The 27,224-nt window shown below is 38.3% G+C and overlaps 1 long non-coding RNA gene and 1 pseudogene across 1 annotated transcript; one reads left to right on the top strand and one right to left on the bottom strand.

The window, feature by feature from the left end:
• Nucleotides 1-2,265: 2,265 nt before the first annotated feature.
• On the bottom strand, nt 2,266-2,960 carry LOC142623978 (uncharacterized). Its single transcript, XR_012842258.1, has 3 exons — nt 2,777-2,960; nt 2,593-2,654; nt 2,266-2,361 (listed from the first exon to the last, which is right to left on the bottom strand). It is a non-coding gene; the product is annotated as an uncharacterized LOC142623978 (long non-coding RNA).
• Nucleotides 2,961-6,176: 3,216 nt separating this feature from the next.
• On the top strand, nt 6,177-25,617 carry LOC142624771 (protein trichome birefringence-like 11; annotated as a pseudogene).
• Nucleotides 25,618-27,224: the final 1,607 nt, after the last annotated feature.

The raw sequence follows: 27,224 nt of genomic DNA, 5'->3' as shown, positions 1-27,224 counted from the left end.
ATTTTGCCAACTAGCTGATATAATACAAGTTTTTATAAACAACAGCTTGTTACTTCAAAACATTTATAGCGTTAGTGTTATAGTCATAGACACAACACTACAAGAAATTTGGGTTTAGGCGACGTTTCTAAAACGTCACTAAAACCCCAAAAAAACGTCACTATAGACACAAATGATCTATAGCGACGTTTTTTTTTGCGACGTTCAAAAACGTCGCAATAGAGCAGTCACTATAGGTCTATTGCGACGTTTCGAAAAACGTTGCTATATGTTAATCTTTAGTGGCGTTCAAAGGCTTTTAGTGACGTTTTTTAAAACGTCACTGAATTATATAACATTTTCGTATATAATGTAGGAAGATACATTTAGCAACGTTTTTAAAACGCCACAAATAATTGCACCTAAAGCGACGCTTTTAACAACGTCGCAAAAGCAGTTGTCCTCTTGTTTTTTTAGTGACGTTTTTTAAAACGTCGCTATAGGAATAAGGATTTCTCTTACTTTTTAGTGACATTTTTAAAACGTCGCAAAAACCTGCTCATTATTTTTTTTAATATTAAAAATGCTACATAAACCTGCTTAAAATTCAAGAATAACTACCACAAGCTTGTAATAAATCAAATATACCTATTGATCATCAATATTCCACAATAACACATTAACCATAGATTCAATATATATATATATATATATATATATATATATATATTTGTTATATATATATATATATATATATATATATTTGTTTAATACCAATACATGTATCATCTTGAATTGAACAAAACACTTGTCTACCTACACAAAAAAAAAAGTGTGGACAACCATCTAAACTATGACAATATTAAACAAAATACAATACTTCCAAAATAAATGTGGTTGTAACAAAACACTTTTCTACCTATACAAAAAAACAACCACCCAAACTATGGCAATATTATAAACAAAGTATAGTAGTTCCAAAATAATTGTGGTTGTTCAACTATGTAATAGCCCTTGGAGTCCTTAAAACACTGCATGTACCGCTATCCGCTAGCTTCTTGATGGGATGAAGCCTGTGACCTATAAGGAGTTGGAGATTCATGATCTAAACCGAAACCACCCTGAATACAAATTAAAGTATCAAGTAAGTTCATAAAGAAATCATTTCGAGTAACAAAATAATAGTTGCTATACTTAAAAAATTTAAACGCCAAATATATTCTTAAAACATTAAAATTTAATACCCGACTAGCTTCTGAAGAATGATTTTGTTGATTTTGCACTACTTGCATGAATTGGGTCATTTGCTCCTTCAAGTTTTCATAATCCTTCATTTTCTCCATTAAAAAACCCACTTGATTCTTCAACTGAGTCACTTCAGCATCCCTATCTTGGCTTCTTACTTGAGCAATTGCAGGAGTGCTCTTGGCAGGATGCATACTTGGAGTTGGGCCAAATCCCACACCCCGAACACGACCATTGCGCTCATTACCAAACACTTGAGCATATACATCATCTGGTGCCCATGAAATACTACCAGTAAGGTCGGATGACTGCAAGCCACCCGCTTGCAAGCCACCCGCATGCTCCAACTAAACAATCCACCACAAAACAATTATGAATATAACAATATAGAATACTTACAAGTATTGAACTCTAAAAAGTAATCAACAACCATAACTCAACCATATCCATCCAAATTTATAAATTTAATAAACACTCCCAATATGAATATAAACCGCCTTATAACACCATGCAAGCCACCCGCTTGCTCCAACACAACAATCCACCCAATACAATTGTCATAATCACAAATATAGAATGCTTATAAGTATAAGTCCAAAAAGTAATTAACAAATATAACTCAAAAAATATTCATCCAAATTTTCAAAAAATAGTAAACACTTCCAATATGAATGTAAACCGCCTTATAGCACCATGCAAGCCACCCGCTTGCTCCAACTCAACAATCCACCTCAACGCAATTATTAACATTTCAAGTACAAAATTTTAAGCAAAAGTTACTTACTATGCTCAAACCAAGCAATCACCTTTCTAAAAAAAGTCCAAGCTTATCACAATAAATGAGTACTTAACCTGCAAAATAAAAGAGAACAATTAAATGATGTAGAATGCAAATAAAGGTGCCATTGCAGAAAATTTTTATGAGTTAGGACTTGGAACAATTAGGCAAAAAAATTAAGGACCACTTTGCAGAAAATATTTGAAGTTTAATTGTATCCAAACTTTGTCATTTGGTACACATAAGGAAACTTACCCATTATGCCTAAATGTCTCAATTGAAATAGGTACTCCAAATCATCCAATTTCTTTGACAGAAGAAACTTTAATCTAGCGTGTATGTAGGGCTTGGGCCAAATCCTATAAGAAGAAGAAAAAAAAAGGAATACTTTCATTTTTAACAAAAAGATTGACACATTTGGGGAATAATGATAACACACTGAAGATAGTGGGCAGTGGGCTTTTAAAAAAAATTAATCTCAAGCTAGTTAAACCAAAAAACTAATAACAAAAAAAATCAAAATCTACAAACTATAGAAAAATTAAGTAAAAAAAAAAATACAAGATTTACAAACTTGTACATAAACTTACAATGATTCAACCCTTGATGCTCAATTCTTTTGCTCAAAAAGCCAAATTTGAATAAGCACTTTCTGTACCAAAATCCAACCAAAACACAAAGAAAATTTAAGCAAAAATTAGCGCAAAAGTTCCATAAACCATTAAAGAAAGACCAAATCAAAGCAAACCCATAAACCAAAACACAAAGACTTACACTTTAAAGAAACTTGAACACCAAAAAAGAGGGAAAAGAGTATGGTGGTGGCAATGGAGGTCGACGACGGCCGCGGTGGCTATGGTGGTGGCAATGGGTGGTGGCTAGAGAGGGAAGAGCTTGTAGATCGGTGGGTCAGCGGTGGCTATGTGTGGCAAGGGCGGCGGCGGCTAGCAGCGGCGGCAGCGGTGAAAACAACTTCTTAAACACCTAGTTTCATAAACATGCAATAAAATTACACATAATCTTAAATATAATAAACAACTCATATCAACTCTATCCATATCTTCATTCACACAAATGTATTAAGTCTTGAAACTTTAAAAACTTAAGCAAAAACCATGGCAATAGGATTCCACATAATCTTAAATATAGTACACAACAACTTCATAAACACTTAGTTTCATAAACATGCAAATAAGATTACACATAACTTTAAACTTCATAAACAAACCATAGCTTAGTCAGTTTGATTATGTACCTAACTAACACATGTGATGGAAGCTTTAGAGTTTAGATATACCTACTATAGCTAAGACAGTTTAATTATGTATCAAGATTTTAGGAACTTTTTGTTTGTGATGTAATCTCTTTTATGCAAACTGCCAACACCAAACCAAACTTTCATCCCTTAATGTAACATGAAAACAATGTCCAATATGCATTAGGTGTCAAATTATATATAGGGAACACAATAACCATTATAACCACATGGCAACGAATCAAACATAGAACATTAACTACACATTAGATTAGACAACTATCATTGAAGTCGTTGTGACTTAAAAATCTACTGAAAAACCATGGCATTATAGGCACTTTATAATACCAACTAATCATGTACTCAGATGCCCATGACAACACCTAGTAGTTAAAAGTTCATCAAGAAACTTTTATCACAAACAAGTTGAAAGGAGCCTGACAATCACCCAAAAAGAAAGTATCCATTATATTCATTTCAATAAGTTTTTTAGGAGTTTCTATATAGTTGCAATCAAAAACAAAGTGAATCATTCAGTAATTTAACTAAATCCATTGTGATACATATATGGGTTTGGACCCTCTGATAGCATGAATAGGATAAAAATAACCATAAAACTTATGTATAATATTTTAATTGCAGTATATTAGAATTAAATTATCTAATTAAATTAAGAAGGCATAGTTACATCGAACTTAATTATCTTTAGAAAAAATAACATTATTTATTTATTTATTAGTCAATGCATTGCAACCATGTATTTAATTGGGGAATCTAATGTATTGCACAAAAAATTGTACTTAGATTTTGCTCTAAAAATAATACTACTAAGCATATGCATGACCAAACCCATTAGGCTTGGCTTTTCACATGGTGCCCTCCTCCCTGTGCAAACTACACCATTTGAATGAGTCAAAGATAAATTTGGTTTGGGGTATGGAGAGCAAGTCCCACCAACAACAAGAGCTTGGACATAGTTGGACTTATTAGATATTGTAAAGCCAAAGAAGGTGGGTAAACATTATGTTACCATCCACGGACCCACACCCCATATGACTATTTCTCAACACTCATCAATTAGCTAAATGGGACCCCACCACCTTCATTTACTTCTTCAATTTTCCTATCCATTCATGCACTCCATTTTCATGATTTTCAATAGTCAAGCCTCCAGGTTCACATTAATTAGTGAAATGGGACCCCACCACCTTCATTTACATTAAATAGTCAAGCCAACTCTCTTTTTGCCTGTATCTTTTTTTCTAGTGCTCATGAAAAAGGTCATCAAGGATAAATTATTAAACACCTTTTTCATGGGTCTTTTTTATGTTGAAATTTGGACTCACTTTGCTTCATGCGGCTATCTACTTCAATCATTTCTTAACTAATAAATCTCTCTTTCACATACACTCACAACACACACGCAGAAGCTTACATAAGGAAACTAAGTGATACATTTTGATGACTAATGGGTTCTACAAAAAGTAATGGAAGAAACCCAAATGGCCATTACCTTGCCCCACCAACACCATGACTTAAGCCTCTGGGTATTAATCTTGTGATTTTTTAAAGTGATAAAAGTAACAAAAATATAACAAAATAGTCTATTAAATGAAAGATTCTAGAGTTTTCTTGCAATTTTCCTAGTAACCAAACAAAAAGTTAAGGAATTAGAAAAAAGAGAGGAGAAAGAAGAGAATAGTACAAACCTGCAGAGATTGTTGAGGAGTTTCTGGGGAGGGAGGCCGTTTTTGAAAGCAGCACGGTGGCTAGGATGGTGGTTGCTGGGGTGGTGGTTAGGGGTGGCGGCTGGGAAAGAGAAGAGGTGTGATGGGGAGACACAAAGAGAAGTGAGGGCTGAATGAAAAGAAAGAATAAAGTGTATAGGACAAAAAAAAAAAAAAAGAAAGAATAAAGTGTATAGGACAAAAAAAAAGAAAAGAATAAAGTGTATAGGACAAAAAATGAAAAAAGCAAAATAGTGGGAAAAGAAAATTTCCGGAAACATTTGTGCGGGAAGAACCAAAAATGGGGGGCATAAAGATTGTTGCATTTAGCGACGTTTTATAAAACGTTTCTATAGAGTTTTTAATTCTTTTTTATCTTGGCTGATGGAATCTTCATAATAACTATAGCAACGTTTTATAAAACGTCGCTAAAGACCAGAAACACGTCACTGAAAATGAACTTGTTGCGGCGTTTTGAGAAACCCCGCTATTGTTTCAGAGTTACAACGGACGTTTTTAGAAAACGTTGCAAAGGCTCACTCTTTAGCGGCGCTAGTAAAAAACGTCGCTATATACCACGTATAGCGGCAGATTTGAAAACGTCGCTAAAAAAAACGCCGCCTAAACCCAGATTTCTTGTAGTGCAAATTCCATCTCTCTCTCTCTCTCTCTCTCTCTCTCTCTCTCTATATATATATCCGGAGACTACAAAGCCCCTTGTTGTATCAGTTCTAAAATCTTTCTCTCTCTCTCTCTCTCTCTCAGCATCTCAAATTTGATCTAAGTTTTGAAAACCAGATTCTCATTACCAGTTGCTAGTATTTGATCATTGTTCTATTTTCCAAAACCACTCTCTTTATAGTAATCGAAAAAGAAGAAAAAGTAAAAAGAATCCCTCCATGAATATTGCTTCGTTGCTTCCTTGAAATCAATCCCTCTCTCTCTTTTTGAACTGCCATTAATTCCTCTCTCTCTTTTTGAACTGCCATTCATAGCTTAACAAAACTGACCTACGTACATGCCAAGTAAAGCAGTTCAGGAAATTGTTTCACCTGTACTATATACCCCCATGACGCTTCTATATTTCCTGCATACCAGCCCTACACACTTTGCCTTTTTTTTTCACTCAAATTTTTGATCTTTCCCACCAAAGAAACAATACCCAGATTCCATACTCAGCTCTTGAGCTCAAATGTCTAAGACCCCATCAAAACCAGGCCCTAACGCCAATCCTGTCTTTGAACTTTTCAAGAAATGTAAACCCTTTAAACACTCTAAGCAGTATGCAGGTGTTCTCGGATTCGTTTTTTCTAGTATCTCTGTGATTTGGTGCTTCTTCTACTTGGATTACAGAGCTGTGGTTATAAGGATTCCATTTCAAGCTCAGTCAGAGAGGTTCCTATCTAAAAGGGACGCTGGTGAGGACCAAAGGGTTGATTTTCTTGGAGAAAAGGGTGAAAGATGTGATGTATTTGAAGGCGATTGGATGTGGGATGAGAACTATCCTTTGTATCAATCCAAAGATTGCAGATTTATAGATGAGGGATTTCGTTGCTCCGAGAATGGAAGACCTGATTTGCTTTACACCAGGTGGAGATGGCAACCCAAAGGCTGCAACTTGCCCAGGTTTTTATCAAAATGTTACTGAATTTATTGCTCAATGTTATAAGAATGTTACATATTGATTTGATCAATCTTATTAGTCCAATGTCTACAACATCGTAGTTTTTTCATGGGTCATCATTCGCTCATCATCACCAAACAACAAACAAAATAGTAGAGAAGATGAAATCAGGAAGAGAAGCATGAAAAGAAGAAACCACCAAAACAAAACTGTAAAGTAAATGGAAGGATACCCATTATAGAAGAGATCGTTTTGGAGTAAAGTTGGGAGGGAGATGATATCTGTAGAGGGTGTGAGTAGCGACAATATTTACGAAACTACTTTATTAATTATTTTTAAAAACTCATGGTGCTGGACAATGCTATGGAGAGTTTTTTTTGATAGTTCAAGAAGAGTTTATTGGGGTGATGACTTTAAGGTTTAGGTAGTATTAGAACATAGTAAGATATTATCATAAATGGTGTAACCTAACAAATATAATAGGATATGTCATACAGTATTTAAGCTCTCGCAAGAGCTTTTCCATGTTTATATTTCATGTCTTCATGTGTGACATTGAAAACCCTCCCTTACATTGGGCATTTTCCTTACCATTCTGTAAGGACTCATATCCTTATGGTATGACATTGTTCGCTTTGAGGTTGACCTTCACAGTTTTAAAAGATCTCGTAATAATTTAGATAGCGAGCTCACATATAAGCTCGTCCTATTTTCCTTCTCAAGCAATGTGGGACTCTAGGATTATTTCTCTCTTGCGTCCTTTCACAAATTTTTTATTATATTTTTTAAGAATCTAAACAGTAATATTATTAAGAAAATAAATCTTATCAGGTGGAACAAATTCCTTCCATACAATAAAATCTTTTACTTATATAACTTTCCTTGCTAAAGCATGAGAAATGGCATTTCCTTGATCTAGGTCATAAGATACCTATACTCTCCACAACAATACTGTAGACTATTGTTCTTGTTGTAGTGTATAAAATGTGTATTATATCGAATAAATGCCGAAAATCGTCAGTAAGCCACACGGTCCTTACGTGCCTTAGACAAGATCCTGCGCAACACAAAAGCTGAAGACTTTAAGAGGGGTATCGGTGTGGTACCAGCCAAATACCCTCCAACGGTCAAGTTAGAGAATTTCTCACAACTCTAGAGTGCTAGAGCTGGGGTGAATTATACGTACCTTAATTTGTGAAGGTTTTGGGGTATTTATAGTAGCGTAGGGTTGACATCCATGCCTTGGTCAAGACGTTCTTTCCTTATAGGAGAGAACCTCTTGGATTTGCGTATCTCCTAGAGTTCTTTCCTTGTAGGAGTTTTCTTGATTAGGGTTAAGCGTGCAGTACAAGATGTCTCCTTATACACGGATACGTGGAGATCAAGTAAGGCCATGTCAGATCCGACGGAGGTTTGCTTACCCCCTTCAGCTTGTCCCCGTCATCTTTTGGTGTCATCACCAAGATAGGATCATCAGCCTCGGTATGGAGCTGTAGACTCTATGATGTAGTCGTCTGTCATAAGCAATGCTGACGGCCTTATCATGCCGTCATCGTCTTTCGCCTTTTCATGAGTGGATTACAATTTTACCCTTATTAGCTGCCCCTTACTTTATAGCCTCGTCAGCTTTAGCTAATGGGTTATGGAGTTAACATCATCGAAAGGTCATTTATGTGTGATGCCTCGAGCCGCCTTTATTAAATGCTTGAGCGTGTGGCGCTAGCTGATTGGTTCTGCTTCTGGACGAGCATGTCGCTTTGTCTTTCGTGCATTCTTTGCCTATATATATTTCAACTCCTCCCTCATTTCCAACATTTTATCCTTCGCTGATCTTAAAAGAAAGAGCCATCGCTATCGGAACTCCTTTCCTCCGTCAGCCTTCTAATCTCGTCATCTTCGTTGCCATCATCTTTCCAAGACCGTCCTTTTTTCCAAGGAATCGCCCACTTGTAAGTTCTCTTTTATTTTATTCTATCTTTTATTTTTTATTTTTCTAGTTAGTAAACTCCATAGTGAGGCCGTCAACTTAGGTTTTTAGAATGAATCTGTCGCTTGTAGGTAGTCAGATGTCTAGAGAAGCGATGAGTGAACAATCGTCGGTCCGCGAGGGAGCGGGCTATGACGAGGTCTTCCAATTAAGTCACGAGCCCGAGGAGGGCTTCTCCTGGTCGTCAGAGAGGGAACAGTTAGCCCAATCTTCTGACAAGGAAGTGGAAAGTTGTATAGGAGAAGATGAGGAAGTAGTGAGTAAGGGCGAAGACGAGGGTGATGAAAGGGAAGAGGAAAGAGTGAGTGACAGGGACGAAAATGTTGGTGAGGAGGAAGAGGAGAGAGTGAGTGACAGGGATGAAAACGATAGTGGTGAGGAGGCCTTAGAGAGTACTTCAAAAGGCCCAGGAGATAACCGTCCTTTCATCCTCCCCAAGAAATGGTCTGTCAACGAATTCCTGCCAATGATGTCGAACAAGGTTTTTAAAGCTTTACATGACCGTTACCAAATTCCAGACGACATCCCCATCCATCTCCCTGGGAAGCTCGAGAAATGTTATTCAGGGAAGACCGCAGACGTCGGCATGTACGATGCCATGTTTACGGCAGGATTAAGGCTGCTAATGACGAAACTTCATCGTCAGCTAGCTAATTTTTTGGGTTTATCCGTAAGCCAGATTTCCCCCAATGCTTGGCGGATATTCATTGGGGTTGAGATTTTGTGGGGTTGTCTGAGTGGCGGGAACCGTCAGCTAACTCTAGACGAGTTCTTTTGGTGCTATCGACCCTAACATATCGCCTCGTCCCAGCGGATATACCATTTCGCAGTAAGGAAGAAGGAGCTAAAGTTGCTGTTTGATATGCTTGATTCTAATAGGAATTGGAAGAACAGGTATTCTTTTTTGTCAAAGGGACGAACTGGGTATGCCATCAGGAAGAGTGGGAGACGATGCCTCATGGCTTTGACAACACTTGGGCTTTTGTCAGGGATTCAGGTTAACCTCGTCTGTTTCTTCCCTTAGTTTATTCATTTCAAATTTCTAACACTGTAAACTTTTTCTTTTCAACTAATGTTCGTCCACATATTATAGCTGAACAAGAAGACTTTATCTGTCAGGTAACAGCAATCCCATTGGACGAACAAAAGTGTCGGGACCTAATTACACTCGACACACCTTTACTGCGGAGGTCTGGAGCCGACGCCGGTAGCTCATAGGTTAAACGCCTATTCTCGTCGTCATAAGTATTCATTAGTTTATCCCGTCGCTTTTTTTTGTCATTTCTGGTCTTAACTCTCGTTTCTTATCTTTTGTAGAGATGGAGTTAGCTAGGCAGAGGGTGCTGGTGCGAGCAGCTGCCGCTCGAAGGAAGGAAGAAGAGAAGAAAAAAAGGGGGAGGGGACATCCTCGTTAGCCCCCAAGGCCATCGGGAAGGCAGCTGCTAAAAGGAAGGCTAGCGGGAAGGAAAATTGTCCTCCCAAGAAGATGACCATCACCCCTGGGGATAAACACCCTAAGAAGTCGTTGCCCCTCAAACCAAACCACGAGGCAGGCAAAGGTTTAATGACGACATCAAAGCCCCGTCACTCAAGGACCTGAACGCTGTCTTCTAACCCACAAGGACTACGCCATTGAGGTGATGAAGTCCATCCTTAAGAGTGAGGAGATAGATCCTTGTGCTGAGCAAGCGATAGAAAAGCCGGGGGCGTCAGGCCTTTTTGACCTTGCCCAGGTACTTGATTTTATTTTTTGTTATTTTTTATCGTTTCTTTTTACTTGTGTTTAACTAGTTGACGATTTTTTTGTCGTACAGGTTCTAGTTTTTATGGAGGCTTTGCAAGATAGGGGCATCGCTAAGGAGGGAGTGATCACTCGTCTGCATAAGCGCATCAAGAACCTGACCGATGGGTAGGAGCAATACAAGGAAGCTCTTCGTACTCTCTATAAGGAGGTGAAGGAGCTAGAGGGATAGTTGGAGGAGGAGGGTTGTCAAAGGAAACAAGAACAAGAAGCCAAGGCGAAGGTGGAAAAGGAGCTGACGACTCTTCAAAGCCAGGTGGAGACGGCCAAGACTAACATGGTGGCAGAGTTTAAGGCTTCTTAACCTTTTATAGATGCTTGCGCTGTCTATCATGGCGACGAGTTCGAGGACTGCCTAAAGCAAGTCAAGTCCGTCTACCCTAACTTGAATTTATCCAAGGTCACTAGGGACGAGTGTCTACAATCGACCCCCATGGGCGACACTATTTTTGAGGAAAGTGACGACCCTACCAAGTCCAAGGCGGACCCAAAAGATAATAGTATCATCCTTGCCCAACCTACCACGGACCAGCCCATTGCCCCTTTAACCCCATCGGCCAATCCTTGTATTGTAGAAGACCCTTCTACTCAAGGCCTCCAGGACCTTCCTCCCAAGAATGACGAGAACCCTCAAGACCCCCCGGCCTCTTGAACTCAGCCCTTCTTTCTTTTTTATTGTAAATCAGACTTAATTTCAAACAATGTTTGATGCCTGTTTGTTTTTGGGCTTTGCTTTGTAAAAAAATTACTTTATTTGCACCTGTCACTTTCAGTATACATGTGTTGCTGTTTATTTGTAGGTGTGTATGTCTATCCTCTGCACTTGTATGTATGTTAGGATATGTTTGTACTTGGTAAATTAGGGCGAATCCATCCACTTAAGGTGTCTTTAGACTCGTCTTCTTTAATGGTTTCATCCCGTCTTTTTGGCGATCGTCCTAGTAAATTCGCGTTGGATCAATCATGGATCCGTCTACTTGTGGATTTTACTAGTTTGTTTATTGGTGGGTTTTTATCCTCATGAAATAATCTCGTCCATTTATGGATTTGTCCACTTGTGGACTTGGCATTGACTTATCCTCGTGGGGTGAACCTGTCTACTAAGTTACGAACCCGTCCACTTGATAAACTCATCTACTTTATGGACTTACAATATTCGTCCACTTTGTGGTCTTAGTAGTAGGTTCGTCCACTTTATTAAACTTGTCTACTTTGTCGACTTACAATATTTGTCCACTTTGTGGTCTTAGTAGTAGGTTCATCCACTTTATTAAACTTGTCAACTTTGTAGACTTGGTAATAGGCCGTCCACTTTGCGGACCTAGGCTTGTCTACTTTGTAGAATTTGTAATAATTTTGTCCAGTTTGTGGACTAATATGAAACTCGTCTACTTTGTAGACTTGGTAATAGGCCCGTCGACTTTGTGGACCTAGGCTCGTCTACTTTGTAGACTTGGCAATAGTTTTTGTCCAGTTTGTGGACTTATATTAAAATCGTCTACTTTGTAGACTTGGTAATAGGCTCGTCCACTTTGTGGACTTAAGCTTGTCTACTTTGTAGACTTATAAACGTAGTTTTGTAGGGGCAAACATGCACCTTGGTTATTTCTTAAGAACTCCTCTTATTGTGATGGATGCATATAAGTAGAAAATTGTTCCGAAAAGAATAAAACCTAGCCCTTTGGGCTAAAGTATTGTAGGTAAAAGTAAACTAAGACAAATGACTAAAAGAAATAAACTGGAAATGAGGAGTAGAGTTCTTCATGCTGTCTTCTACTGGTAGTATTTCTTGAGATGCTCGGCGTCTCCAAGTGGTAGGTGCCTTTCCTTAGCTATGACGTGATTCTATAGGGTCCTTCCCAGTTTGGGCCGAGCTTTCCTTGTGCAGGGTCTTTGGCGGCGCCCACCACTTTCCTCAAGACAAGGTCTCCAACTTTGAAGTCTCGATGTTTGACTTGGAAGTTGTAGTGTTTGGCCATGAGGTCCTAGTATTGTGTGAGTCTCTGTTCAGTTGTCGCCCTGACCTCGTCAACTAGGTTAAGCTATAGACGTATGGCCTCATCGTTCCTCCTCTCGTCGTGATTGTCCACCCTATAGCTCGTGAGCCCGACCTCAGTTGGGATGACTACCTCACTTCCGTATGCCAATCGAAATGGAGTTTCTCCAGTGGAGGTTTTGGCTATCGTCCTATACACTAGGCAACTCCTCTGGCCATACACCCTTTACCCCCTTGAGCCGAGTCTTGATGATTCGAAGCAGGGATCGGTTTGTAACCTCGACTTGTTTGTTGACTTGAGGATAGGCAGGGGAGGAATAGTGGTTCTTGATCCCTAATTGTGAGCAAAAGTCTTTAAAGGATTCATTGTTCAATTGCTTCTCGTTGTCTGAGACCAAGACCCTAGGGATTCCGTACCTGCAACTGATGCTCTTCCAAACAAAGTTTTGTTCGTTCTTCTCTGTGATGGTGGCCAGGGTTTAAGTTTTTATCCATTTTTTGAAGTAGTCTATGCCGACTATTAGGAATTTTAGCTATCTCACTGCTATCGGGAATAGGCCCATGATCTCCAGTCCCCATTGGGCGAATGGCCACGAAGCTGTTATTGGGGTTAGCTCTTCTGTCGGCTGTCTGATGATGTTGCTGAACCTTTGACATTTATCGCAGGTTTTGACATAAATCTGGGCGTCCTTCTGCATAGTCGGCCAGTAATATCCAACCCGAACCAACTTATGCACCAATGACCACGACCCTGAATGGTCACCGCAGATTCCCTCGTGTACTTCTCTCATGACATAATCCGCTTCTTCGGGGCCTAGGCATCTTAGGTACGGTCGGGAGAAACCCCTCTTATACAGGATGCCCTTTATCAAAACGAATTGCACTGCTTAAACCTTCAGCTTTCTTGCGGTTTCCTTCTAGTCAAGTAGCGTGCCGTCTTTCAAGTAAGAAGCTAAAGGGGTGGTCCAATTGCTTTCGGAACCTATCTCCTGCACATTGATGACATCAATCAGTGGCGAGAGCTGAATAAATGAGAGTACATTGTCGGGGGTGATCATGTATTCTGCTGATGCGGCCTTGGCAAGACAGTCGGCTTGCTCGTTCTCTCCCCTTGGGACTTGAACAATCTTGGCCCGTAGCTCGTTTACCCTTCTCTTTGCTTGCTCCAAGTACTTCTTCATCCTTTCGCCCTTACATTCATAATCACCGTTTACTTGGTTTGTGATGACCTGGGAGTCGCAATAGATAACCATACTCGTGGCCCTTACTACGATCTAGCCCTGCTATTAGGGCTTCATTCTCTGTTTCATTGTTAGTCGTAGGGAAGTCGAGACGAATCATGCATTCGATCTCCTCTCCTTCTAGAGAACGGAGTACAACGCCTACTCCACCAGCCTATCTATTGGACGACCAGTCAGTGTGTATACTCCAGTAAGGAAGCTCTTCTTCCCCCTAGTCTTCCATACTGGTGAACTCTGCGATGAAGTTGGTGACCACATGTCCCTTTATGGCAGTATGTGGGTGATATTGTACGTCAAACTCACTTAGCTCTATCGCCCACAACGCCATACGCTTGGTAGCTTCGGGACTGCTCATTACTCGTCGTAGAGGTTTGTCAGTTCGGGCAACGATGGTGTGGGCCTAGAAGTATGGCTTTAGCTTGCGGGCTGCTGTAACCAAAGCGAAGGCGAATTTCTTTATTGGCGGGTACCTCTCTTCTGCCCCCCGAAGCACCCGCTGGCGTAGTACACGAGTTTTTGCACCTTGCCTTCTTCTCTGATTAAGGTCGCGCTGATGACATTTGAAGATACAACTAAGTAGAGGAATAACTCTTCCCCTGGCTTCGACGGGCTTAGCAATGGTGGGGATGAGAGGTAGGCCTTCAAATCTTTGAACACTTGTTGGCACTCGACTATCCATTCGAAGGCTTTCTTCAACGTACGGAAGAAAGGTAGACACTTATCCGTTGCCCTGGACATGACCCTATTAAGTGCAGCTACCTTACCATTGAGGCTTTGTACTTCTTTTACGTTTTTAAGGGGCGCCATCTCTACTATGGCCCGAATCTTGTCCGGGTTAGCCTCAATGCCTCTCTGGGATACCATGTACCTTAGGAATTTTCCTGTTATTACTCCGAAGGCACACTTGCCTGGATTAAGCTTCATATTGTAAGAGTGAAGGGTGTCGAACGTTTCCCTGAGATCCTCTAAGTGATCATCCTCCCTTCGGCTTTTCACTAACATGTCGTCGACATAGACCTAGACATTTCTCCCAATCTGCTGTGCGAACATCTTATTCATGAGCCTCCGGTACGTCGCTCCTGCGTTTTTGAGGCCAAACGGCATCACCTTATAGCAGAAGAGGCCTTGACTAGTAATGAACGAAGTCTTTTCCTGATATGCTTTGTCCATTCTGATCTAATTATAACCCAAAAAGGCGTTCATGAAGCTTAACCACTAGTGCTGAGTTGTAGAGTCAACCAAGACGTCGACCCGCGGGAGGGGGTAGCTGTCTTTGGGGCATGCCTTATTCAGGTCTGTGAAATTTACGCACATCTTCCATTTTCGGCTGGCCTTCTTGACCATTACTACGTTTGCCAACCATTTGAGGTAGTAAACTTCCCTGATGAAGTTCACCTCTTGTAGCTTATGAACTTTTTCAGCTATAGCTTGGTCTCATTCTGGGGCGAACACTTGCTTTTTCTGACGAATGGGTGGAAAGGAGGGCAACACATTCAGCCTGTGCACCATGACCGGTGGGTCTATTCGGCATGTCCTCATGGCTCCAAGCGAATACATCCCGGTTATCTTTGAGAAAGACTGTGATCGCTTGGAGGACCAAAGGGTTGGCGAGGGTACCAATCCTGGTCGTTCGGTCGGGCTCAGAGTCATTAAGAGGTATTTCTTCAAGTCTTTCAACAGGCTCTGTCAATGTTCGGCGCTCTTCTATGTTCATGGCTTGGAGTTGGTCGTACATCTCCATCATAGATACGTAGCATTCACGTGCGGCAACCTGGTCTCCTCGTAGCTCTCCTATCCCATAGTCAGTAGGGAACTTGATCATTAAGTGGTAGGTCGAGGTTATAGCCTTCCATTAAGTGGTGCCCCCTATAATCATTCTTATATCTCTTATGGGCGGTCTGGGGCGCTCATTCTCCCATCAGGGAGCCTATTCCTGTGATGGATCCTTTTCTTCTTGCTGACGAACCTCTGCAGCTTTCCTTGCCGGATCAGAGCTTCAATTTGTTGCTTTAAGTCATAGCAGTTAGCTATGTCATGGCCGTGATCTCGATGGAAACGACAATATTTGTCCCTTGACCTCTTGTTAGGATCTCCCTTCAGCTTGCTGGGAAAAGTTAGGGCTCCTTCATCCTTAATTTACATCAGCACTTGGTCTATTGGGGCTGTCAGCGGGGTGAAGCTTGTGAATTTCCCCGCGGGTGGCTTGAAGCGTCTGTCCTCCCGTCGTTCTTTGGTTCTAGCCATCTTCCGCCCCCTATCCGGCCGTATGTCTTCCAGTCTTGCCCTCTTCTTGGGCTTCTCTTCACCGGCCAGTAATGCGTCTTCCGCGTTCATATACTTGGTCGCCCTATAAAGCACCTCCGACATGGTCTTTGGGTCGTTCTTATACAGAGAAAATAGGAACTTACCCTTCTGTAGTCCATTGGTGAATGCCACCACAAGTATCTTATCGTCCGCTTCATCAATCAAGAAGGCTTCCTTATTAAAGCAAGCTACGTAAGATCTTAGCGTCTCGTCTTCCCGCTGCTTAATTTTCATTAAGCATGTGGTGGATTTCTTATACTTGTGCCCCCCGATAAAGTGTGAGGCGAATTGGGTGCTTAACTCCTTGAAAGTACCAATGGAGTTGGGCGTTAGTCTGCTGAACCATATCCTTGTGAGTCCCTTCAGCGTGGTGGGGAAGGCTCTGCACATGATCTCGTCTGGCACCTCTTGAAGCTGCATCAGGGTCTTGAAAGACTCCAAATGATCTAAGGGGTCCTTGGACCCGTCGTAACTTTCCACCTACGGCATATGAAACTTCAGTGGAAGGGGGAATGAAGTGACGGACGCTATGAACAACGAGTCAGTTCACTAGACCAGGTCGTCGAGGTCGCTAGACACCCGTCCTCTAAGGGCGTTCATCATAAAGTCCATCCGCTCCTTCATCATCTGCATCTCTGTGACTATGTGAGGTGGGACAGTATCAGTGACAGATGGCTGGCTCGTGTCTTACCGTTCTGGCCTGCTTGGGGCGTTGCTACCTTCTAACCCCTCTTGGTTCCTTCTCTCGGCGCTGGTGCCTTCTTGGTCTTCCTCTTGAGTGTTAGAGCCTGCATTCTTTTGGTGTAGCTGTTCTTCCAAATCATGGTTTTGTTTGGTGAAACGTTCCATGGCGGTGGCTAGAGTTTGGACCTATCTCTCGAGTACGGTCGTGCATGGTTTGTCTCCTTGAGCATTGTTGGTGGTCGTCATCGAGCGAGTAAGTACCATGCAACTCTTTGTCTAGGAAGAGATAGCATGACTTTTCAAGTCACTAAATTTCCCACAAACGGTGCCAACTGATGATGCCGAAAATCGTCAGTAAGCCACATGGTCCTCACGTGCCCTAGACAAGATCTTGCACAACACAAAAGCTGAAGACCTTAAGAGGGGTACCATTGTGGTACCGGCCAAATACCCTCCGACGGTCAAGTTAGAGAATTTCTCACAATTCTAGAGTGCCAGAGATGGGGTGAATTATGCGTACCTTGATTTGTGAGGGTTTTGGGGCATTTATAGTAACGTAGGGTTGACATCCGTGCCTTGGTCAAGAAGTTCTTTCCTTATAGGAGAGAACCTTTTGGATTTGTGTGCAGCACAAGATGTCTCCTTATACACGAATACGTGGAGATCAAGTAAGGCCATGTTAGATCCGACGAAGGTTTACTTACCCCCTTCAGCTTGTCCTAGTCAGCTTTTGGTGTCGTCACCAAGGTAGGATCGTCAACCTCGGTGTGGAGCTGTAGACTCTATGATGTAGTCTTCTGTCATAAGCAATGTTGACAGCCTTATCACGCCGTCGTCGTCTTTCGCCTTTTCATAAGTGGATTACAATTTTACTCTTATCAATATGTAATACGTATTTTTAGTTTTGCAAAATTTATTATAGGACAAAAACACAATAAATTAATGATCTCTAAACTTAATAGTTGTTAGGGATGTTTTGTGACAAGAGCTGAAAATGTGAGAATGACCCAAATCTCCTCTTGGGTTCTTTAGAAGTGTTTATTGTGGAGAATCAAGCTCAAAATTCTAAATGTATAATGAACAAAAGGCTACTGGTGCTTTGACAAAAGAGAATCAAAACGCTAATAACAAAAGTGCAGAAAAAGCATAAAAAGATAACAGGCCTGAAATTTTGATCAATAGTCAGCGAGAAGAGGAAATTTAGAGGGGTTGTGAGGAAGAGAGGGAATGTTCCCCTGTACCCATATTTCCACTCCTAAGGTTCAGAATTGTGAGAATATTTCCTGGCTCAGTGGGTTTTTGCTCTTAAGTTTCAGCTTTATGGGCAAAACGTGGTTCAACAGGTTTGAAATTTCGACCTACAGTCAGCGAGAAGAGAAAATTGAGAGAGGTTGTAAGGAAGAGAGGGAAGGTTCCCTTGTACCCATATTTCCACCCCTAAAGTTTGAAATTGTGAGATTGTTGACTAGCTGAATGGACTTTTACTCTGAAATTTCAGGTATGTGGGTAGAACGTGGTTGGTCATTTATGAGCTGAAGAGAGAGTTTTATATAGAGTTTGAGGTGTTGCTCTTGACTGGTTTTTGAGTAGTGGAAGAGGGTTTTATCCTCCATGATACTAATTTGGTGTTTTGGCTTGGGTTGCTTTTGTTTAGGGAAGAGTTTGACATGCTTTTAACATGATTTGGGAAAAGCTTGACTAAACTCTTATTGACTCCCTCTTTTTAGTTGTTTCAGATCATTGGGAGGCTCACCTAGATGAGAGCTAGCAATTGAAGTTGGTCAATGAAAGCCAACTATTTTTAAAGGAAAAAAGGGTTCGGATAGAAACTTTGGGCCACAGTCACCTAGAGCATAAAAGCTATTTTAGGGTGGAAATTTTGGATACAAAACCTCTTCCATGAGCCTGAGGTGCTACTAGTGTCCCTTACCCAGTTGGTAGCATGCATGGGCTGGGCTCATGCAAAAGGTCCAATAAGAACCAACCCATACCCTCCAAACCACACTTCTTCAATTTCCCCCATAAGTCACATGGGCTTGGGCTATGCTTAAAATAATAAAATATAATATAATACATAAAATGAGCCCACAAGGAAGTTGGGCTTGGTTAAATCGGGTTTGTAAAAAATGTGTCATGAAAATAGGTATCAACAATAGTTAATACTAGTATTAATTAACATTATAATTTTTTGTTCCTTAAAAAAAAAAAATTATAGTTGTTTATTGTTCCAAGTTGCGTAGTAATAATAATAATAATAATAATAATAATTTTTTTATTATTATTAGTAGTAGTAGTAGTAAAAATATACTCAATATTGTTTTTATTATTCACATTGAACTTCAATATTTTCATATTTTTATAATATTGTTTTTTTATTCATTAGCTTAAAACATTTTTTTTTAATAATTTTTTCAATAGTTAGATCTTATGTTTTTATTATCATATACATGTGCTTTGGCCAAAATTGGGAATTAACCCTGTTTGCCAAACAACATAAATAGTAGACACTGTTACAAAACTATATTTTTTACTAACATCTCGAGTTTAAAAGACTCGTTTTAGGGCTTATAAATCGAGTTTAAAAGACTTGTTTTAGGGCTTATAAATCGAGTTTAAAAGACTCGGTTTCAGTGTTCTGATCACATCTGATTTGACATTTTTTCCACGTGGTGTCTACCTGGAAATTGAGTCTCTAAGACTCTATTTATAAGCCCACCCTTTACAAAACAAGTAAAACATGTTCAGCTCTCTCATGTACAAACCATTCCCCCACCCCACCCCACCTTCTCATCTGACCACGACAGACCCCCACGCCACCATGCAGACCTAACCAGAAGCCAAAGAACCCACAGCCGCTCGATCCAGCCAGACCACGCCACCATCGCACCACCGCACCAGACCCATGCCGCGCGACCTTAGAATCAACCCACAGCCACCTGATCCAGCCAACCCACAACCACCCAAACCGCCCGATCCAACCAGACCATGCCACCACTGCACCACCGCGCTAGACCCACGCTGCGCGACCCAAGCATCAACCCACAGCCACCTGATCTAGCCAACCCACAGCCACCTAAACTCCAAACCACCAATCCGGTCAACCCATAGTCACCCAAACTCCTAACCGGTCCTGCCACCCTTTAAAATATTGACTTTTAGGGTCATGGGTTTTTGGATTTTCTTGCAGAGAACCCCGATCAACAAGCCAAATGGGTTGTGGGTTTTGGGGTTTTTATTTTTTTAATCTGGATTTTAGGTGGTTGTTAGGGGTGGATTTGGTTGGATTTGTGCTGAATTGTTGGATTAATGCTCGGATTTGGGGGTTGATAGTGGTTGGTCTATGCTTGTATTTGGTGGTGGTTGATCTGTGTTTTGTACTCCAAACACTTGACCATCTTTTCACTATAAATGTTTTACAGATATAAATCGAGTCTCTAAGACTTGATTTCTAGGTGGACGCCACGTGGAAAAGCGCCAGCTTAGATCTGATCAGAACATGAAAATCGAGTCTTTTAGACTCGAGATGTTAGTATAAAATATACTATCAAAACAATGTCTACTAATTATATTGTTTGGCAAACAGGGTTAATTCCCAATTTTGGCACATGTGCTTTTGACCAAAACTTAGAATATATATATACACACACACATAAACCAAATATGTCATATGTACGCTTTGCCTCTATGACACTTGTTAAAAAATTTTATGTATTGAATACCAACTATTCATTTATGATAATATTTTATGAAATTATAGTAAGATACAACATGGATATACTATCACATTGGAATATATTGAAAGGAAAATTCTTAAACAAATAGGCATCCTTTTAACCCTAATGTTTCATCAACACTATAATATATTGGCATGTACTAATTAAAAATATAATACATGACTGAATTGCTTTGTTACATTGATTGAATAAAAAAAATATAAATTTGGAAATTCGAATTTTACATGGCTTTGGGTCTTAGTTATAATTTACCAAATATACATGGCTTTTTTGTCCTAGTTACAATCTACCCAAAATAAAAAGTAAAGATAAAGCTAGATCTACTTAACCAAAGACCTAAATTCGAAGGCTAGGTTACAGAATGGGAAGGTGTTAGGCACCCATCCCGCCTAGACAAAGTCTGGTCTTCTAGACTCTTGTGACCAATGTACTATTTTATGCATGTCATGAATGATATGTTGAACATGTGAAAACTAAACAATACAAATTTATTTATAAATGAAATCTCTTCTTTTGTTTTGAAAAAATTCAGATCTGTTTTGATTGGAAAAAAAAAATGAATTTTGATTTGAAAAATATCAGATTTGTTTTGTAGTAAAAAAAAAATGATTTTTGAAGAAAAAATTCAGATTTGTTTTGATTGGTAAAAAAAAAAAAAAACACCAAGTCTTCTTGGTTTGTTAAAAATACCAGATCTGTTTTGTAATATGTAGAAAAAAAGTGGTTTTTGGAGGTAAAAATTCAGATCTATTTTGATGAATGAAAGAAATTGATTTTGGGTTTGTAAAAAAATCAAATCTGTTTTTGATAAAAAAAAAAAAGGTTTTAACTTTGTAATTTAAAAATGGTTTTTTGAAGAGAATTTCACTCATAATATGAATTTATGCAATCATGAATAAACAAAACAAAACAAAAACCAAACACAAACATGTTTAATCTTTTTCTTCATTTCAAAAATCTGCATATGTTAAAAAAATCAGATCTGTATCTAGGAAAGATGCAAATCAATTTTTTAATTGAGAAAAATTTAGATCTACATCTTAGAAAGATACGGATCTGTTTTTGATTAAAAAAAGTCAGATCTACATCTTATAAAGATGTAGATATATTTTTATTATAAGAAAAAGTATTTATCACATACAAATTATTGACATTCAAGAAAACGATTATAACAATTACATAGAAAAAACAATCATACTTTAAATTATGGACATAAACATTCATCAACATAAAATGAAGCACAGAAAAGATAGGGTAAAGGAAACAACCTCTTGCATGAGCACTCTTTGTTCTTAAGAGGATGTTTTAGGGTTCAAAGAAACTAGTTCAGATCTCTTTGAAACCTAAAAACCCTAATTCTTGTAGCAAATATCAGAGAGGAACAAAGAATATCAACACTGTTTTAGTCTCAAAACGTATGCCTCTCAGAGCGTAAAAAAAAGGTATTGAATTATGAGGTTCAATCTTTATTTATAGAGGCTAGAAATCTCTAAAAAATAGGCACGGACGATTAGGATGTGAATCCAGACTCATCCTTTTGTGAAAAGGTCGAAAAGGGTGTGCATTATCGTCACCCGAAGGCCGTTGGGCCTAAGCCCAACAAGGTGCAATTCGGCACTTTCAAAGTGCTGTTTAGCACTCTAAAAGTGCTAAATTGGCTCTTGGAGGCTGAACTCACTTTCGTGTTCGGGTGCCATTTGGACTCAATTTCTAGGGTTTTTTGACCGATCCTTGTATCTAGACCTATTTTCATCCTCCGTCCATGATTTTTTTTTATTTCTTTTAAAGATAATTCAGGTTTTTTAAGAAAAATTATCTAGAACAATTATCTTGTGGATAAATTTCTTAAAATAAATCCTGATAAAGTTCAGATTATCCATAATTTTATTGTTATCCAATCATCCCTTTTATTCCTATGCATGCATCCCTATCTTAAACACTAATTATCGACCAATCAAAAAATTATTTAATTAATTTTAATTGTTCAATCAATCAGAATGAATTTAAATTAATCATTTGTGGTTGACTCTTCCTAGACACAATGCATATGGACCGTGCAAACTTGATCATGTGATATCTCTCGATCTGATGGTTCGATTAGAAACCGAACACACCCTTGTGACTGTTAGAATTTCAAGATCATTGTTATGATATGCAATGAATGAATCGATGCATACAATGCAAGAACAAATGATGCATGTAATGCAAGAATGATTTTTTTGGGTACATGGATGGTCACTCTAGTCATCTTCCTTAATTAAATCATGGGTGCAAAATTGAGTGTTTAGAATTTGTATAGGGTTGCTTTTCTCATAACCTTAGACATATATAAGACTTATTTTAAAAGTCGTCGCACAAGGGAAGCGCAAGCAGAAAGTACCCTAGTTCATTATTCTCTTTGAAGAAGCTACTGTGTCTTTACGTCAAGGGTTTTGTGACCAACGAGTTTTTCGATCTTCATTGTTGATGAACTGAAATTTTGCAGCCAACAATCTCTTCAAGTTACTGGAGTTAGTCACGTATTGGGATCCGTGTATTATTGGTTAGTCACGTACTGTGATTTGTGCATTAAACAGAAAAATTGCCGTTACAATACAAGTCCAATTAGGTATCGAGGTAAGGGTTCAACTGTAAGTTGGTATTTCGGGATAGACCAAAGAGTTTGGTAAGATTCATTATACTTGTAACCACTTGTCATTGATAATAATGGATTTTTGGGAGTAGTAACCTTAAATTCACCTAGTGGGGTTTTGCCTCGGTAGTTTTCCCCATTCGTAAACAAATCACCTATGTCAAATTTATTTTTCGTTACATTTAGAATAATTGGTGATTTGTTTGTGCTATCATGCTATTGCATGTAATTTGATCTAATTAATTAACTTGGGTAATTAATTAATTTGCAAGAGGTCAATTCATTTTAACCTAACAAAAAGTATTAACTTTGCCTTGACATTGAATTTGAAACCCCCAGCCTTACTTATTGTAAAAACATATTACCTTGAACATGCATTCTCTTTTGTTCTCTTTTCTTCTTTGGCAATCAAATGTGCAGATTATTCTATTTAAGAAATTATAATGATTTATTAATAAATTATCACTACCACAAAAGCTTAAGCTGATGTAGGTTACAGAACTTGTCAATTTTTCTCGTCAGTAAATTTTTTATGCAAGCGTCGGATATTTAAGTTTTCAGATTTTGTTTCTTTATTTGAGATGATTTAGGGTTTGCTTGTCAAAACAGAATTTCTATATAGTAGTATTTTATTAGTTAGGTATATTCAGGAATAAAATTTTATATATGGAACATATAAATTGTTACCTAAATTTGTTTAATGAAAACTAAAGTCTATTATCGGCAGATTTTTGTTCCATTTATTTTATTCGATCTTGTAGTAGATGCTAAGCTTCCTCTTTGTATTTTCATTAAGTCATTTATAATTTAAAGGTGTACATTTAACTAAAATATGATCTTTCTTTTTTTTGTTGAGAAAAAGGTAAGTAATAGCTAAAATATGATCTAGCTATTATATTTACTCTGCAATCCATTTATGTTAGTGATCTAAACATCCATTATGTTTTTCTGCCTACAACAATGAAATTCTTGCATTTTAAAGTTAGTGTTTTATGATATAGTTAAATATGAACACTAATAGTCAGATTACTAACAAAAATGGACTACAAAGCTAATATAAAAATGAAATCAAATATAAAGAGCTAAAATGAGTAATGTTAAACGTAAAGAGTCAAAACACCTAAACTTTTAGTGGTCAACAGTATATTTAGTCTTTTCTTCCTCCTCCATCCATGAATTCATATGCGAGTTTACAAGGTTAAGGTACCTACTCTTTCATTTATAGTCTTGTATGGCATCTCTCAGTTTTCATTCAAAGTCGGAAAAAAATAAAGAAGTAAAGCTAATTTAATTGTCATTTTCTTGTCACTAATCAAAACAGATTTGATGCAAAATTGATGTTGGAAAAACTGCGAAATAAACGGCTAGTTTTTGCTGGCGACTCAATTGGGAGAAACCAATGGGAGTCCCTCCTCTGCATGCTGTCCTCTGCAGTTCCTAACAAAGATTCAATGTATGAAGTGAATGGCAACCCAATTACAAAGCACAAAGGGTTCTTGGTTTTCAAGATTAAGGACTACAACTGCACAGTGGAGTACTACAGGTCTCCATTTCTTGTATTGCCGAGCCGACCCCCTGCAGGAGCTCCACAAGAGCTAAGGACAGCCTTGAAATTGGACCAAATGGATTGGAACTCTGTGAAGTGGAGAGATGCAGATGTGCTGGTCTTAAACACTGGGCATTGGTGGAACTATGATAAGACCATATGAAAGTAAATTAATCCTCTACAATTTCTTTCTTGTGGTTAGGACAATCATATATTTTGTTTTACACTTAATTATTTGTGAACTGAGCATGAAGGTGAAGTTAAACTGTTAAGTAGTGTGGTGGATTTAGTAGATGTAATTTTTGATTCAAGACATGCCTTTATTAATAGTTTAGTTCCAAATATTATTAGAACCCACTGGAAGGTTCGTCTTCATCTTCTTCTTCTTTTTAAAGCTAAAGAAAAGATTTTAATGTTCCATATATTTTTTTCAGGGGTTTTTACTTCATGGAAGGTTCAATCATAAAGAAGGATATGAAAGTAGAACATGCATATCGGAGGTCTATAGAGACTGTAATACAATGGGTAAACACTGAACTAAATTCAAGCAAGACCCAGGTTTTCGCACATACTCCCCTGTACATTTCAGGTTTGTTTTTATTCCCTAAACAATTTAGTATTTACAGTATTCTATGTGCATTATGCATCATTTTCACTTTTACTGTGAAGTAGTCTAGTAGTTTTATATGCATATATTATATTTGGAAAGAGAAATTATTTTGTCAATGTTATATACAGAGAAGGAGATGGGAGGAATGGGACAAAGTGTCACTTGGAAACACTTCCAGGGCAAGGATACTCATTGGTGCCTTCTGATATTTGGGAGCGATTCAAAATAGCCAATGCTGTATTATTATCAGCTAGTTCAAATGAAATAAAATTTGAGGTACTGAATGTAACTAGTATGAGTGCAAGGAGAAAAGATGGGCATTCATCTCTATATAATTATCCGGGTCCTCATATAGGCTTGAAACCTATCCATCCCCAGGATTGTAGTCATTGGTGTTTGCCTGGAGTCCCTGATGCATGGAATGAGCTCCTCTATGCACTTTTCATTAAGCACTCATTAAGGTATAAGTTCTAGGTAAGGTTGATGAAGAAAGCCTCTTATTTATACATATGCCAAGAACAAGAAGTTGACATTTATGTACAGAATATTCAATTTTTTTCAAAATTGACTAAAGAAAACAACAGATAGTGTGACAGTTGCAAGAATTTTGCAGTAAGGGTCGAAAATAAGCAAGTCTCAGATTTTGATGTTGATAAAGAAATCAGGTCATTAGGACATTAGTTTTCTAGAATAAATATATATAATGCTGTAAATTAAGAATGTTAGAATATTTCTATTAAGCTAGAGTTCCATTAGTTGGATTTTCAGTTTGTGAAAAATTGGTTGTGCTAAAGGTTTTTTTTTAATAATTCAATTGTTATATAGATAGCTGTCTAAACATGAGTTAAATGGGTTTAATAAATCTCAAATAAATTTTAAGAATTTGTAACTCTTAAGGTTTTATAACACAAAATAGTTCATATAAATTCAATTATAATCTTAATTAAGAGACATTCTGCATTAGTAACTTTTCATCCAATGTTTATATTCAACCAATGAAAAATAAATTGTAAGTTATATTTATCATCAAAACCACAATATATAACACTCACCATTGTTATCTCACCCAAACTATAACCTCCTCCTACTGTTGTTACTAGTCCAATAGTGAGCATCTTTCAAGCTTCTTCTTAGCATTCATTGCAATATCCACTTTAGCATTGATGTCACCTAGACATGATAAAATGGGCTGAAATTTGCAGCATGACCTGAACCCACTCGTATTTATTAGCCCGAACCTGAATTTTTTGGCCCAAATAAAAAATAGGCCAACCCACGGCCCACCCGTTCTTTGCGGGCCAACTTGACCCGACTCAGCTAACCCATGACCCGACCCTTTTTTTAAACATTTTTTCCTAAAGAATATTTAAACTACATGGCAAGGTGTTAGGTGCTAACATTAAAATAAATACACAATGCACTAGTGTGTGCCCCATTTATTAAAAAAAAAAAAGATTTGAATGAAAGGAAAAAAATACATAAGGCAAAACTAATACATCTACAAGACTACAACTTCTACATGTCTATAGTAGTGTCTACACTACCAAGTACTAATCATCTAACAGTCTAACACTAAGGGTCTGTTTGAGATCTGCTAATTTTGCTGAAACTGAAAATTTTTTACTGAAAGTACTGTAAATAAAGGTAAAAGTTAACTGAAATAATACAGCGAAACTCATGAATAGTACCAAAAAAGTGTAGTGGGGTCCATAAATAGTAGCAAAAATAAATTAAATAGTAAAATAATCTGACTTTTTAAGTGGGTGCCAAACATACACTAAGTAAGTTAAATACCAAGTACCAGCTAGCTAGAAATCTAAGACTGTTTTTAACTATTGCTAACACTATGTCCAAGTCTAAGTGTCTAACTAGCACAAAACACAACAAAAGTAAAAGCAATAGGAATTTGTGGGGGATTCTGGCATTTTACCCCTATTTTTAAAAATATTTGGTAATATGCCCCTGTTTCCAAACTATATAGATTTATGCCTTTGTTTTGAAACTCGATTTCCTCAAAATCGAGTTTCAATTAAGAACTCAATTGGTTTAAAATTGAGTTATGCCCGATCAAACTTAAAAAA

Source organism: Castanea sativa, chromosome 2 (assembly GCF_040712315.1).
Source record: "Castanea sativa cultivar Marrone di Chiusa Pesio chromosome 2, ASM4071231v1".
Lineage (NCBI taxonomy): Eukaryota > Viridiplantae > Streptophyta > Magnoliopsida > Fagales > Fagaceae > Castanea > Castanea sativa.
The sequence above is the reverse complement of the archived record's forward strand: the minus strand, read 5'-3'. Positions and strand labels throughout refer to the sequence as shown.